Source organism: Lissotriton helveticus, chromosome 9 (genome assembly GCF_964261635.1).
Source record: "Lissotriton helveticus chromosome 9, aLisHel1.1, whole genome shotgun sequence".
Taxonomy (NCBI): domain Eukaryota; kingdom Metazoa; phylum Chordata; class Amphibia; order Caudata; family Salamandridae; genus Lissotriton; species Lissotriton helveticus.
Window position 1 is genome coordinate 524,327,603 of NC_136070.1, and position 15,505 is coordinate 524,343,107.

The following is a 15,505-nucleotide window of genomic DNA, read 5'->3' on the forward strand; positions in this document are numbered from 1 at the left end:
TGTTACGTTGGTTATCTTTCCCTTTGCACTTGTCCCCTGCTTGTCCCCGTCCATGCCGTGCGACTCCCCACATTTGCATGCATGACGTCAGATGGCATTGTCCTATGCCAGCTGACAGTTTAGATGACAGTTATTGATGGCAGTTGCAGCTGTCTGTTATTGTGAGCTGGTGACCGGAGCGCTGCCTTTTTCACTGGTGTGTCGTTTAATGACTGAGAATAAAGCTACGCTTTGAAGACTTATGGTGTGGTCATTTCATAACAGTGCAGCCATTTTGTTTACTGTTTCCTTGGTAACAACACACCGTGACTCTAAAATACACAAAGATTCATCGGAAGCATTTCCAGTGGGACAGTACATCATACGCTTACAGTAACAAACAACTCAGGTATGATTTGATCAATTTTAAAGGAATATTGCTGCCTGCGCTGTGAGCGCTAAATTGCTCTTTAAGAATTTTGTTTTACCATGGTTTTGCCTTGTATCTGTTACCAATCGGATTATTTCCATATCAAATATTCTGGAATTGCAACAAAGAAACTCTAACTGCAGATGGTGGTGTGACTTGCCTGCCATCTAGTGTCCTTTTGTGGAAGTGTTTATTTCAAACTACAGAAACAAGATTTTCATTTTCTCAACACTATTCTGCTTGTGACCTTCACATTTTGGATTTACTTTTACGGGGAATCACACAAATTGCTTCTACAACTTCACTATATTTTGGAACAATATATAGAATATAGACTTTATTGTTGTAAATTTTGCAACAATATTCCATGCACTAATTATTAGTAATTGACTTCCTGACATTTTTTTCTTCTTCGCCATACAAGTCATTCTTTGTTATCATGTCTTCAACCAGCATGAGGCAACCTCCTCCTTTCCTGTGTGAAAAAGGTGAACCGCTTCTACCTTGGAAGCGATGGAAATTATTATTTGACTCTTATTTATTTATTTATGTATTTATTTATATCATTTGTAAAGCGCACTGTTACCAACCGGTGTCCTGGCGCTGGTGTGGTACTCCCTATGTTATAAGCCTCAAGTCTAGAGCGTGAAGAGCCATGTTTTTAGATTTTTTTCGAAACGTCAGCAGGTCTGTACTTTGTTTTAGGTCCAAGGGTAAGGCATTCCAAGTGCTCGCCACCCCTATAATAACGCTTCTACCACCCCCCAGCGTGCCTTCCTGATGCGGGCTGTCTTAATCAGCCCCTTGCTAAGCGACCTGAGTTGCCTGCCTGGCTTATACCATTGGAACTGCTGCTGGAGAAACAATGGACCAAGTCCATGTACCACCTTGTAGACTATGCACAAAGATTTGAACATAATCTGTTTCCGCACCGGAAGCCAGTGCAACTTCTCCAGCTCCCGGGAAACCGATGCAAACTTGGGCAGTCCAGTAATAAGACGGGCAGCAGCATTTTGCAGGACCTGCAATTTATTAAGCAGCCCCTGTTGGACCTCCAGAAGTAGACTATTGCAATAGTCAAGGCGGGAGAGCACTAATGCCGACACTACCGTCTTTTTGCAACCCTCCGGTAAAAAATGGAGGATCTTCCTAATGATTTTCAAGGTCCAATGGATAGAGGAAGTCAGCGCCTTTACTTGTGGTTTAAAGGAAAGTTGGTCATCAATGAGAACTCCTAGGTTTTTAACCTTAGTTACAGGGGAGGGAGGAGTTCCAATTTCTTCCGGCCACCACCTGGGACTCCAGAAGTTGACATTCGTGCCAAAAAGTAAAACCTCAGTTTTAGAGGAGTTCAATTACAGGCAATTTTTTGCCATCCAAGTGCTGACTGCTGTCATACAGTCCTGAAACCTGGCTGCAACAAAATCTTCTCTTCCCGGGAGCAACGATACAACGATCTGGGTATCGTCTGCATACGATGTTAAGCCAAACCCGTAAGATCGAATCACTGGGGCCAGGGAAGAGACGTAAATATTAAACAAAGTAGGGCTTAGGGAGGATTCCTGCAGGACCCCCCCCCACCCCCAGGGAGTTCGAAAGGTCTTGACTCAAAATCTCCCATGGCCACCACCTGAACCCTATTCACAAGGAAGGCCTTAAGGATGCTTAGGGCTTTCCCCTGAATCCCGCAGTCCTCTAAACGGTCCACTAGGATGCTATGGTGGACCGTATCAAAGGCCGCGGATAGGTCGAGGAGGACCAGGGCCGCCTGGCCCCCCCGCATCCATAGCCTTCCTGATCTCCTCCGTAGATTTAATCAGAGCGGTCTCGGTGCTGTGTCCTTCCCTGAAGACATGTTGAGCATTATCCAGGCCCTGAGAGGATCGCAGAAATGCGCAAAGCTGGAAGTTCATAACCTTCTCAATAAGTTTGGCTGGCAGCGGCAACCTGGCAATGGGCCGATAGCTGCTAGGATCGGCGATATCAAGAGAGGCTTTCTTGAGCAGTGGGACAATAGATGCCCGTTTCCAGCATGTAGGAAAATCGCCGATTTCAAACATAAGGTTGAAAAGTTTGGCTAAAGTATCGGCTATTGGGGTAGCTGCCAGTTTAACCACTGACGCCGGGCAGGGATCGAGGGGTGAGCCCGATTTTGTTGAGTACAGCAGTCTTTTGATGTCTTCACAACATACTGGATCAAACGCAGAGAGTATTACGTCCTGTGGGTTGGCTATGGGGTTTCTATGAGAACCATCACGTAAACATTGTCCGACTTGAGGCTCAAGTGCAGTGAAAATTAGTTCCACTTTGTTTAAAAAGAACTTGGCTAGGGCCTCACAGAGTTCCAAGCTCGGTGGAACAATCACTGACTTGGGGGTAGCCAGGCTAGAGACGGTGTCAAAGAGTTCCCTAGGTGAGTTCCTGGCCCCCTCGATACGATCGGTAAAATATGAGCATTTAGCCTTCCGTATCATGTCTTTGTAAGTTCTTTGGCTAGATTTAAGTATGACTTTATCCTTCTCATGATAATTTGTCCGCCAGATCCGCTCGAGCTTCTTGCAAACTAGCTTGCAATCTCTAAGCTCATCAGTAAACCAAGGAGCTGATGGAACCATGCGGGTGGGGCGGCATATTTTAGTCGGGGCTAATATGCTACATGCCTGATCAATCCAATCTGTGTACATGGTGACAGCTCTAATCACATCCGCTGGCATAGCGGTCCTAGAGGATTCCAACAAATCCTCCAGAGCCTTGCCATCCACTTTTTTCCAGGCTCTACACGTCCTAGCTATTTTCCTGTCCTGTCTTGCCTTATGCAGCGAAGGGCTCAAGATGTTGAAAAGCACCGCCGCATGGTCAGTCCAGGACATAGGTTCACTTTTAACAAACCTCAAATCCGGATTGTTTGAAAAGACCCCATCCAAAGTGTGTCCTGCGAGGTGCGTTGCCCCTATAACCACCTGAGTGAGTCCCACCCCATGCATTACCTCAGATAGTGCTAGAGTATCTGGGTCTGAACTGCTCTCTAGGTGGAAGTTAAAATCTCCCAGGGCAATAAAAGATTTAGCACATAAGGCTTCCTCCAAAATACTGCCAACCGTTTCGAGGAACTGGGACTTTGTACCAGGTGGTCTATAGCGGAGGCAACCCTTAAGGGATTGGTGATTAGACAGCGTAAGCTTAAACCTCAGGGCCTCGCAAGTCTTAGAAGCCACCGGCTGAAAAGACCCTTTAATGGAAGCATGGTAGATGATCGCCAGATCACCTCCCCTTCTCCCAGGTCTATCCAGTACAAAGCTAAGATAGTTTGGTGGGATGGCTTTCACTAAATCAAGCCCAGACGCCGCATCCGTCCAGGTCTCAGTGATAAAGGCGATTTTTATCTCTTTATCCTGGATAATCTCAGCGCACTCTATACTATGCTTAACCAAGGATCTCGCATTAATCAGAAGACAGTTAGTATTGCTCGCCCCCACCCTCCCCTATAGAATGGGGGATACTGGTATGGGCCCTAACTGATCCACAGAGGATCGCTGGGAGACCGGACTGACACGCCGGGCACCACCGGAGACCTGCCTGCATATTCTTGCCTAGCCTCAAACCAATGCAGTTTTCTTTCCTACCTCTAGTATTCAAAATCAGCAGTTGGTTTCGGTCATAGACCCGACATGGCCGGGGTCCCATGGTTTGTTGGCCAGGGGTCGTGGCGCTGGGCGCGGCTCCGGCGCGGACGGGCGCAGACGGGCTTGCCTTTGGCGCACCCGCTGCGCGGACGGAACACCGTAGCCATTTAAGGGGCTAGAGGAGGGCGGGAGGCTGCCGACAACTAGTCCGCCGACCTGCCAGTCTCCCAAAGATGGCGCTTCCCCGTGGCACCTTCGGCGTCAGCGCCTAGTCGGCTGCGCGGGTGACAAGGGTGCTAGCAATCGTGTAAGTGAGCCCGAGAAGAGTGGTGCAAGTTTAATAACCAAAACTGGTGACTGCAAATTAAAAACAGCAAATACACGATAATATCTAAAAACACAGACTCCCAGCCTAATCCCCCGGCTTTCCGCCTCAGGGGAGTATCAGAAAGAGCGCAGTGTTTTAAGCGCGTTTTAAGTCCCTGGGAGGGCGGGAGGCTGCCGACAACTAGTCCGCCGACCTGCCAGTCCCCCCAAGATGGCGCTTCCCCGTGCGTCCTTCGGCGTCAGCGCCTAGTCGCAGGGGCGGTGGGTGACATTTGAAAGTGGTGGGGCGCAAAGTGATTTGCATACCGCACCGTAGCGAGTGAGCGCAGCGAGCGAGCTCGAACCCCAAAAGGGGAGTTTGAGGGGGTTAACCCCCCAAGAAATTTTTGAAAAAAAAGAAGAAAAATCGTGCCTTTTCAAGCAAATTTGAGAAAGCAGGAAGGTTAATAAAGCAATTGTGAAAGTGCAGTTATTACATTAATAGATGGCATAACATAGGTACCTGCTTATTCAGTATAACCACAGAGCTTCATACATTCCGTCCTATTATGCTCAGGTGCTGAATTCAGACTATACGACTTTAAATAAATACCAGCTTGAAATACCATGTTTTAACAGTGTCGCTCATGCTCGCACCATGCACAGCTTAAGGCAATTAAATAAAGGCAAGTCAGTCGCAATGATTTAGATTATCAGCTTTCACAAAGTGCTTAAACAAATGCCGTCCTGAACAGTGCCGTCCTGCCGTCCTTAGCAGTGCCCACCACATATAGTGCCCAGTAACCACCTAATGTCCCAGGTCCAAAAGAAAAGGTCTCACTATCTACTACCGCCATGTTTGAGTTGTATTGAAATATGTAGGCAGCTTCAAAAAGACTCAATATAGGTAGCATGCGCTATTAAAAAAATAAAACACTTTCACAAAATACCTAAGAAGGTGTACAATTCACAGGGCCTGGGCAGACACAATCACTATGCGTGGCAATGTGGGTATATTTTAGTCTTGCAACTAGCCCGAGGGAGGGGCAGACAGCTAAACAAGTCTGGTTGCCTAAAACAAATGTAAATGTGCTCAACTGGTCAAATTGCGTTTACGCCTGTTTTGGCTGTAATTGATGGCATCACTTCAAACTTTCTGACAATGCAGCCTATCTTATACTGTCAGTGATGGAACTTTCAAATATTTACGTACATATTCACATTGTTTTCTGGCACAGACTTGGACCTCCTAGCACTAAACATACATAAATCATGGGGAATTAAAAAACAGGATGAGATTTCCTTAAAAAGGCATATGTTAACATATTTTTGTAGTATAACACTAATATGTACTTATAAGTGTAGTGTTTAGTTATGGCTGCTTAATTTGCTAAATTGTGACAGGCATCCATGTATGTATGTTCAAGAGTTAAATAAACACAGAAATATACAATTTTACGGCTCCATTTATTCTCAAAGTACAAAATAAACATTGAAATATATACCAGTTATATAGGCAAAAAATAAATATGGATAAATACAGACGGAAATGTTAGTAAAATAAATACCATAAAACCAGGAGCCCTAATCATGATGGATGATCAGGGGGATACGTCCACACAACGCAAACATGTTTCTCTCAACACAGATACAGGACACAGATTCTTGTCCTTAGGTGAATCAGCCACAAAAAAGACCTGCTTCAAGATATCATATTATGTACACCACTGTATACACTTTGTATACCATTGCCACTTTCCTCATAGCAAGAGTAGGTCATATACACTCATCCACAGTGCAAGCTCCCTGTAGCACACACAGAAGGCCAGAAGCTGGCACTTCGAGCTTCTCACACAGACACACACACACACACACACAGAGCAGGAACAGCTAAGGGACCAGTAGCGCAAGCTGCCCTAACACAAAAAGCAGGTGCATTCGTAAGCTTTCCTCACACACACGTACGCACACACACACACACACGCTAATATTTGTTTCCACGATACAGATCTGCACTGCAAGCTTCCCACACACAGAACCGGGCCCGGATGCCTGGCATGATTCAAGTTATCAGACTGTTTATAATACTGGAAATAACAGTAAAAGGTGCCATAACGCTCACAGCAGATACAATTCAGGCGTCTGCTGAGAAAGCGTCTCTCACACACAGGTGCAGGAATTCATAGAACCAGATTCCCTCAAAAGCAGGTGCAGTACAAAGAAGAGCCACAGTCCAAACTTCCCTAACATAAAGAGCAGGTACAATACAAGAATCTGCAGGGTAGGTTTCTCAAACACACAGAGGAGTTACCCTAACGAGCGTTCATCACACACTGTCAAAAGAGGACAAGGATGCTTGGCCTTATGTCAAGCATCACAGAGGCCGAGGGCACTCACCGTATTTCTTCGGCATCTTGGAAACTTTCCACAACTTCTGCCAGCGGCTCCTGCTGCTCCTCTTGCAGCCCCTCCAGGGATGACTCGCACCGGGAGGCTGTGGGGGGGTCACACACCGGGCCTGGTGAACACATGAATGCTGTATCTATTTTTCCAGTACAGGGTGCCAGCAAAGACTACAAAAGCCCTTTTCTGAAGATCCAAACAACCTTCATGACAAACACCCCAGTTACGATACCACATAGTGAGTTCAGTTGAATACCAATAACAGAGGGTCTGGCAAAGACTCAGGAGACAAAGAATTCATAACAAAGGCCAAGAAGCTAAATAAATGTCTTTTGTTGCCGCAAAAGGAGGCAGATGTTCCACACTTGGCCCATGACCCAGAAGCAACATCCAACAGAGCTCATCGCTTATTTATTTAAAACGATCATCCAAACGCTGACGACTTGTGTATGATAGCAGTAAAAAAAACAAGCACTGGCGTTGCCAATAGGTCTCGCATTAGGAAAGTTTAACCTATTGGTATTGTAAATGACATAAACTTTCCTAATGCTAGACCTATTGGCAACGCCAGTGCTTGTTTTTATTCCATTCCCTCACTGCCTGGACGAGCCCAGAAGTGCTGGGGTCGGAGGCAGAAAATCAAGGAGTGTGGCAAATGGCCGGAGGGAAGCCGGATGGGGGCAGGAGAGCTGAGATAGCGTGTTAGGGGAGGAGAAGCCGCAGAGCGCACGCTGGGCGAAGCCCTTTGATGTGCTGTGCGGCCGGGGGCAGGAGAGCTGAGATAGCGTGTTAGGGGAGGAGAAGCCGCAGAGCGCACGCTGGGCGAAGCCCTTTGATGTGCTGTGCGGCCGTGAATGTGCGTGCTTGTTTGCTCACGTGATTCACGTGAACTTAAAGAAAACCGCACGAACGAAACCCTTGGTTTCACGAGTTTTTTGAGCACTTGAATTCTCGCTCCCTCAATGCGCTTGCGCGCATTGATAGGTCGCGAGACCTAAAAAAGGACTAATATAATGAATGGCAAAAGGCACAATTCAACAACAACGGTGTTTATGTGGTAGGTGAGGCAATGGTGAAGATCATCGCTTTCAGAGTGCAATAGTAGTGACATCCAGAGTCAGTAAGCATCACACACAACCAACCACACCACGCGTTCAAATCAGCACACGAAGCAGTTACATGTCCGAATCTGAAAATCCTGAACTGAGGACCATTTAGTGGGGATTGAAAAGCTCAAGATGGATACTTAACAGTCTTCTGGATAGAGAAGGGTACCTGGGTTGCTTCATCCCCAACTCTAGCCCCCTCTCTCATAATACAAGTATAACCATAGGACAGACATACGCTACTACTGTTAGACTCAACAAACATGACTCAGTTTGACAACCTACTTGCAGGTGGCGGTGCAAAGTTTGCTCCTACGGGTAGCAGGAGTCCCTTTTGTTACCAGTTTTAACTACAGACCTTCACCCCCTTATAAATAAAGCAATATGCCATGGAGCTCTAGCCACCGTGAGATGAATTGAGCCAAAAGTATGCCATGCCACCTTGAGAAACCCACTAAGGCTTAAAGAAGATGGGCATAGGTCAAATCTGGTCACAAATTAAGTCGATTCAAGTGTACGGGTGGTGGGGCTCGTGTGGTGTGCGGCTGGTAGGAAAATGGAATACTCCCAATGAGAGATTGTTGCAGTCTTTTTGACTTTTTTCCTGAGAGGGAGTAGACGCCAGGTCACGCTGCTCCGACCAGCTACGCGGCTGCTTTAAACAGATTATCGACATTTCAATTCTTCATTTCCCGGCTGGAAAATCACGGGCGTTTATATTTCTGACCAGCCAGCATTTCTATCAGCAACAGCGCTGTGTCACGCATATTTCCCAATATTGAAATCACGGCTGACCACTAACCGTGATGTGGAATTTACAAGAAAATAGGCTCTGATACAGCCACTAGACACCAAGTCACGTGCCTCTAGGTGTACAACGCAGCATCTAATACAGACAGCAGATAGTTTGACCTCATCTGTTACATCAGGCTACGCTGCGCTGGGTAATAACGTGATTTTTAATTCAGAAAAAGTTGCCAGACTCATTTGACCCACCGCGGGAAATGCTGATGTTACCTGTTAACACATGGACCTCTAATATCACTGACAGGCGTACTCCAGAAAAAGAAGTCCTACTTTTAGTCTCCAACCGGATTAACTTTGACCAATCTGCTGCACTTTAACCGAAGATACAATACCTGTAACAAGATGGTAGTGTCCTGAGGAAGACACTTTTCAACGTGTCGAAACGCGTAGATGGAAACCATCTCCCTATTGTATTTCTCAAATATATTAATGAATATCATGTATTCACCATATGTATACTGAAAAATAATTATCGTTTTTTAATCAGCTTGTCAATGAATCATTTTGTGACACTTTTACACAACTTATTAAATTGAAATTTCTGTGCCAATCTAGTGCCATATCATTTATTTAATTAATTTGTCACTTGAACTCTTGCCAGTGTTTTCGTGTTGCCTGGGTGTTTTATTTTTCACAAAAAAAAAAAGTCTTTCCGCCCAAGCCACTGTCTCACCTCCCATGCACCCAAGGTCTGAAATTGCGCAAATGATAAGATGCCCTGGCACAGCTACCCAAAAATCTAAGCTCCTGAATTAGTCAACTTCAACAAACTGAAGTTCTGTGGTCTAGAAAGTAACAACCTGGAAAGATTAAATCACACCTGCGGTTTAAAGCACAGCTGTGCCAGATTACATAGAAAAAGAAAAGGCTAGTCAGCATAGTGACTCTAGGAGAGCTCGGGGACCTGTCAGATGAGTGACGGAAGCTAATCTTGGGAGGAAAAGAGCAGTAATTGTATACCTGGCTTTGAAGTGTGTAGGGCCGGGGCACCACGCATGTGCATCCTCCCACGTGACCCTCACCTCTCATGCATCCCTCTGCAACTTACATTCTCTTCTAATAACTTAAATTTCAAGGAGGCCCTTTCACCCCCCCCTCCAACACAGACCCTCTGTTCACGGTCTCTGATGTGGACTTGGCAATCATTTAACACGAAACGAGCTGCTAATTACGAATCAGTAAAGAACCGGTGCTAAAAAAGCGAGAGAGAGAGCTTCAAATCCTAGCAGCAAGAAGAGAGAACGAGGAGGTCGGAGGATGTGCACAGAGAGGGTGAGGTACAGGAAGAAGAAACTTAGATTTTGAACAAAGATTCAGAGTAGGCAGAGGGACATGTATTAATAAACAAAGGTAGTAGGTTGAGAATGACCAAGGATGCTCTTGTAGAGAATACAGAGGAAATGGAAGCAGGATAAGGTGGAATATGGGGGCGGGACAGAGTGACCAGACGTGCAAGATTTCCCAGGACATTTCCACTTTTTTAACTTCTGTCCCCGTGCCCTAATACATAGGAATGTACGAGGATTGGCAAACCTGACCCTACTGCTAAACAAATGGACCCTCACATTACATTGAAGAGCCACCCAAAGCTCAAGCTGTCTCACAAAAGCACAAGGTGCTCATCCATTGGGGGAAAGTCGAGAGTGGTGCCTTACATTATGAGGAAGCCCGTCATCTCCTTAAATGACATATAGCAGTGGCCTGGGACATGGGCCATGCTCATTCAGTTTAGAGAACTGGTGCGCAAGGATACTCCCGCCCCCTCCACGACACTCACAGCCTGACTAATGCTTGCCCGCCCTACACCTGACCCACTGGCCCAGTCTGCAGACCCACCGTGCCATAGTTACATTAAACACACGTCCCAGTAATGCCAGTGCCTCTCCTCTCTCAGATAAGAAAACTCTCTAGTTTCGTTTTATCTCAGACTTAATTACCTCTCTGCAAAAGTGTCTCTGTCCGACAGCGCAGGCCGATTTCAACCTACGGAATAATCACACATGGACAGAAAAATACAATTCTACTAATCAATATGAACGAGGACCGGGTGCGATGAAATAATTACCGGAGCTTAAATGGGCCACAAATTCAATTTTGGGAGAAGCTGCTGTGACAGTAAAGCTCCCCCGACTCACCTCACCCCAGTTCCCCCCTGCGCTCACCCATGTACATATGATGAAACAAGAGCGCAAAAGACCGTCAAACTGTAAACACGGTCACTTACCAGCACTTACTGGAGGTGCACAACAGGGGTATCTGGCTCTCGCCGGGGTCTGCTTGCTTCCAGCTCCTCCTGCCCGGGGTCGCGCCACTCTGCCCCCGCCCACCCACGCGCGGCATCCAATAATGGATGTTGCGCGGTGGACCAGCCAATCCTGGCGCTGCATGCAGCACCAGGATTGGCTAGGGGGGCACACTGTTTGCTCGTCCTGGGCAGCCTTAGAAAACCTGGCCCGGCTGAAGCCGCACCCCCGTCCCCTTCTCTATGCTTGGCTGGCTTGCTGGCATCAGCGCATGCACGGGCAAGTCTCAGCCCGGTAGTCTCATGCGCACAGTGCTGGCCTGCTGCAGACTGTCACTCAAGCAGCTGCAGCAGACCAGCAGCCCCGCCCCCCCACCTCCGACCGCACCATTCCATTACCATTGACATGTCACATGATCCGTGTCACTCCCGCGCTGCTGAAGAATTACTGAAGTGTAATTATATTTATTATTAGCTTTAACTTAAGCTTCCACGGTGCGTCCAGGGCTTAGTGGGGCTACGCCCCTACGCACCAATGGACGCACCGCGGCTGCCTAGTCTGCTGCGTGGGTGACAAGGGTGCTAGCAATCGGGTAAGTGAGCCCGAGAAGAGTGGTGCAAGTTTAATAACCAAAACTGGTGACTGCAAATTAAAAACACCAAATACACAATAATATCTAAAAACACAGACTCCCAGCCTAATCCCCTGGCTTTCCGCCTCAGGGGAGTATCAGCTTACTTAGTTGCGATTGGTTGTGAAAAATTCTCAGCTGTCAGGAAACAAGCAATTCTTCTTCACAACCTAGGGATTGAAGGACAAAATATTTATGAAAGCATTGATGTAATTCCTATTGGCGATGGGAGTGGCGATGCTTCAGATGTTTTTGACATGTCCATGAAAATGTTGGAAAAAATACTTTGGACCTTGCATTAATGTCGTTCTAGAGAGACATACATTTTTCATGAGAATACAAGAACATAATGAAAAAGTGCGCAACTATGTGGCATCACTCAAAACTCTTGCTCGCACTTGCGAATTTGGTGACTTAACAGATTCATTAATTCGTGATCAACTTGTTAGATGCACTAACAGCTCCAAAGTGCAAGAGAAATTCCTTTCTAAAAATCCTTCACTCAAAGAAGCCGTAGCTATTGTCGAGGGAATGGAAAATACGTCTGGGTGGGTCAAAGAAATGAAATTTCCAAAATCTACTCCTGATGACACTCCGACACAGTGTAGTATTCATGAAGTTACCCAAAAAGAAACTTGTTCTTGTCCTAGTCATCCTCATGAACCTGTTGAAAATGTGTCCAAAATTGTCTGTGGTCCTAGACCAAAAATGTTTTCAGACTCTTCGAAAATGAAGTGCAATAGATGTGGTAGTAATAATCATTCTTTCAATTATCCTCAATGTTATGCTAGGAATACTACTTGCCTTAAATGTGGTATCAAGGGTCATTATGCAAGAGTATGCAAGTCTGGAGGAAGGGTACACTCTATTGATGTCACGCATGAGAACGTAGGCACTAATGTTTCTACCAAAACAACTATGTTAAGTGTAAGAATTGATGGTGCAGTAGATGCAGAACAGATTCATATGCCAGATTGCGACGTGATGATTGGAGATAAATGGTTTGTTTTAGCTGTCTCAGGTTCCCCATTTATTATGATTGGGAATTAAATTTGGGACAAGACTTTTCCTAATCTTGAACTGTTTCCTCCCGATATAAATCCTGTAAGCTATGGAGATTCACACATAGATGTAACAGGCTATGTCATTTTGAAAATACATTTTAAAGATAGAGAGACAATAGGGAAAATCTATGTGGCTAAACATGGTGACAATCTCCTAGAATGGAGGCACCAACGAGATTTGGGCATCATTTTGAACCCCAATGCTAGATGTCCTTCAGAACAAGTCATGTTAATAGATCACAACTTATCATCCAGTAAGTTTTTTGACGAATTTCCCCAAGGTTTTTCTGATAACTTAGGTTTACTTAAAACTTTTGAACACCAAATTATACTTAAAGAGCTTTACCTGTAGTACATAAAGTCAGAAAGGTTCCTAACATGATGTTGAAACCCCTTGAATGTGAACTCAATAGATTGATTTCCCACAATAATATTGAGGAAATTGAATCATCAGAATGGTTGGCCCCAGTGGTTTTGGCACCCAAGGATGGAGGGAAGAGGATTGGGATGTGTTATGACTTGAGAAGCCTGAACAAATGGATATGGGTAGATCGTCAACCACTTCCGAATATCTCAGAATCTATTGCTACACTTGATGGTGCAAAAGTCTTTGGTGTTTTAGATTTATCTTCAGCGTACCACCAAGTTCCCCTCCATCCAGATTCCAGACACCTCACATAGTTCGTCATACCACTTCCAATTTATCAGAATGCCATTCGGATTAGCCTCTGCGGCTGCTTATTTTCAACGAATAATAAAACTAATCTTGAAAGATGTTCCTAATGTCATGTTTTTTCAAGATGACATTTTAATATATGCCAAAGATGACTTTGAACATGACACGATCTTGAGAATCACTCTTCATAGACTAGCTGACAGTGGTCTAACTGTCAATCAAATGAAATGTAAGATAGGAGTGTCATCTGTAACATACTTGGGACATGGGATTTCTGGGGAAGGTATTCAACCAAAATTAGACTTAGCAAAAAGTATTGTTAATGCCCCTGCTCCAACCGATAAAGAGCAAGTTAGGTCCTTTCTAGGGCTGGCAGAATTCTACTAAAAATTCATTCAAGGTTTTGCCTCCATAGTGGAGCTTTTAAGAGTCCTACTGAGAAAGGGTGTACATTTTACTTGGTCTACTGAGAGTGTTTCTGCTTTCAATCTTGTCAAACAGACCATTGCTAAAATGCCAACCTTGGGTCATTTTGACTCTAGGAAGAAAACTGTTCTTACTACTGACGCAAGTCTGAGTGGTTATGGGGCCGCACTTTCACAAGTGGAGTGTGGAGAGGAAAAAGTTGTGGCATTTGCCTCAAGGGCATTAAAGAAACCGGAACAACAATACTCTTGTATTGAGAGGGAAGCCTTAGCCATAGTGTGGGCCATCAAACACTTTAAATTTTATTTATGGGGCATCCCTTTTGTGGTTAGATCTGACCATCGGGCCTTAGTACAAATATTCTCTTCTACAGAGAGTGAAAGACTTACTCCGAGATTAAAAAGATGGAGTGAAGGTCTTGAAGAGTATAACTTTTCTGTGGAGTATCTTCCTGGCAAGGCCAATAAGGTGGCAGATTGCTTGTCAAGATTACCTGTTGAATACACTGAGAATTTGGTTGACAGTGATACCTTCAGTGTTGCTTGGGTCAAGGAATCCACCATACCTGAAAGTGAATGGGAGAGCTGCAGGTCGAAGGATCCTTTGTTTCCTATAGTAACACGTTTTATTGTTGAAGGTTGGCCGGACAGTAAAACAGTAGATCCTGACCTGCTTCCTTTTTGGGCAGTCAGGTGTGAACTCACTCTTTCTCATGGACAACTCATGCGTGGGGAAAGAGTAGTTCGTCCTGATGGAATTAGACCTAAGCTAATTAATTTAGCTCATGAAGGACACCTGGGGAGGAATCTTACTAAGTCTTGCTTACGAGAAAGATATTGGTGGCCAAGAATGGATGGACAAGTTGAAAAGGTGGTTAAGGAGTGCAATAAATGTACTTGTGATAAATCTCAGATTGTTAACAATACCCCACTTTCTCCTGTTGATGTTCCCAAGGAACCATGGGTAAGGCTAGACTTAGATTTGATGGGTCCCTTTGATCTGTTAAGCCCTGGAGATAGATTTGTTATCCTGTTAGTGGACTATTCTTCGAAATGGGTCTGTACCAAGTGTGTCAGTTCAGTGAACACGAGAACAGTACTTGATTTTCTTAAAGATGAGTTTGCAACTGAAGGAGTTCCTAAGTACATTGTCACTGACAACGGGCTTCAATTTGTTTCGCAGAAAATGCATGAATTTTTTAATGAGTATGGCATAGTATATCAAAGGACTGCTCTGTATTCGCCTCAAGCCAATGGATTGGCTGAACGAATGAACAGAGTGGTTAAGGCATGTGTACAAAGAGCTGTAGTATCGAGACTTCCTCTAAAAGGAATTTTGAGAGACACATGGTGGGCTCATCGTACTGCTGTTAACTGGGTTTTGCAAAGGTCCCTATTTCCCACGTGGCAGGGTTGCTCCATCTAAACTCAATCCAAATTGGTGAGTGGTAAGATCAAGAAGTATCAAGAGTTGTATAAACAAAGGTTTGATGTAAAAACTCCACCAGAACTATACAATGGGAATTTGGGGAATGGGTTTGGGTCAAGAGACCACGCTTGCACAAGAAAGGTATTTCTGATTACATGGGACCTTTTGTCATTGTTGCTGTATACAAGAATGTTGTCACTGTTCACAATGGTGGTAAGTGGAGTATGTCTCGATTGGTGAAGTTTCAAGGAGATAAATCTATGTTTCCATCATGTCCAGATGTGACACCTTCTTCTGATGCACTTCCCATTAGAGACTCCTCACCGCAACCACCTAGGATGCGTCGTCTTTCAAAAAGGTATGAGGATTATAAAATGTCCTAA

At 45.1% G+C, this 15,505-nt stretch overlaps 1 protein-coding gene across 1 annotated transcript in view; it reads left to right on the forward strand.

The window, feature by feature from the left end:
- The first annotated feature begins 360 nt into the window (after positions 1–360).
- The window catches only part of KIAA0586 (KIAA0586 ortholog), an 813,007-nt gene continuing 797,862 nt past the window's right edge, over positions 361–15,505 (forward strand). Inside the window, exon 1 of the mRNA XM_078660379.1 lies at positions 361–388. The gene's annotated coding sequence lies outside the window, so the exon portion shown is untranslated. The remainder of the gene's footprint in view (positions 389–15,505) is intronic.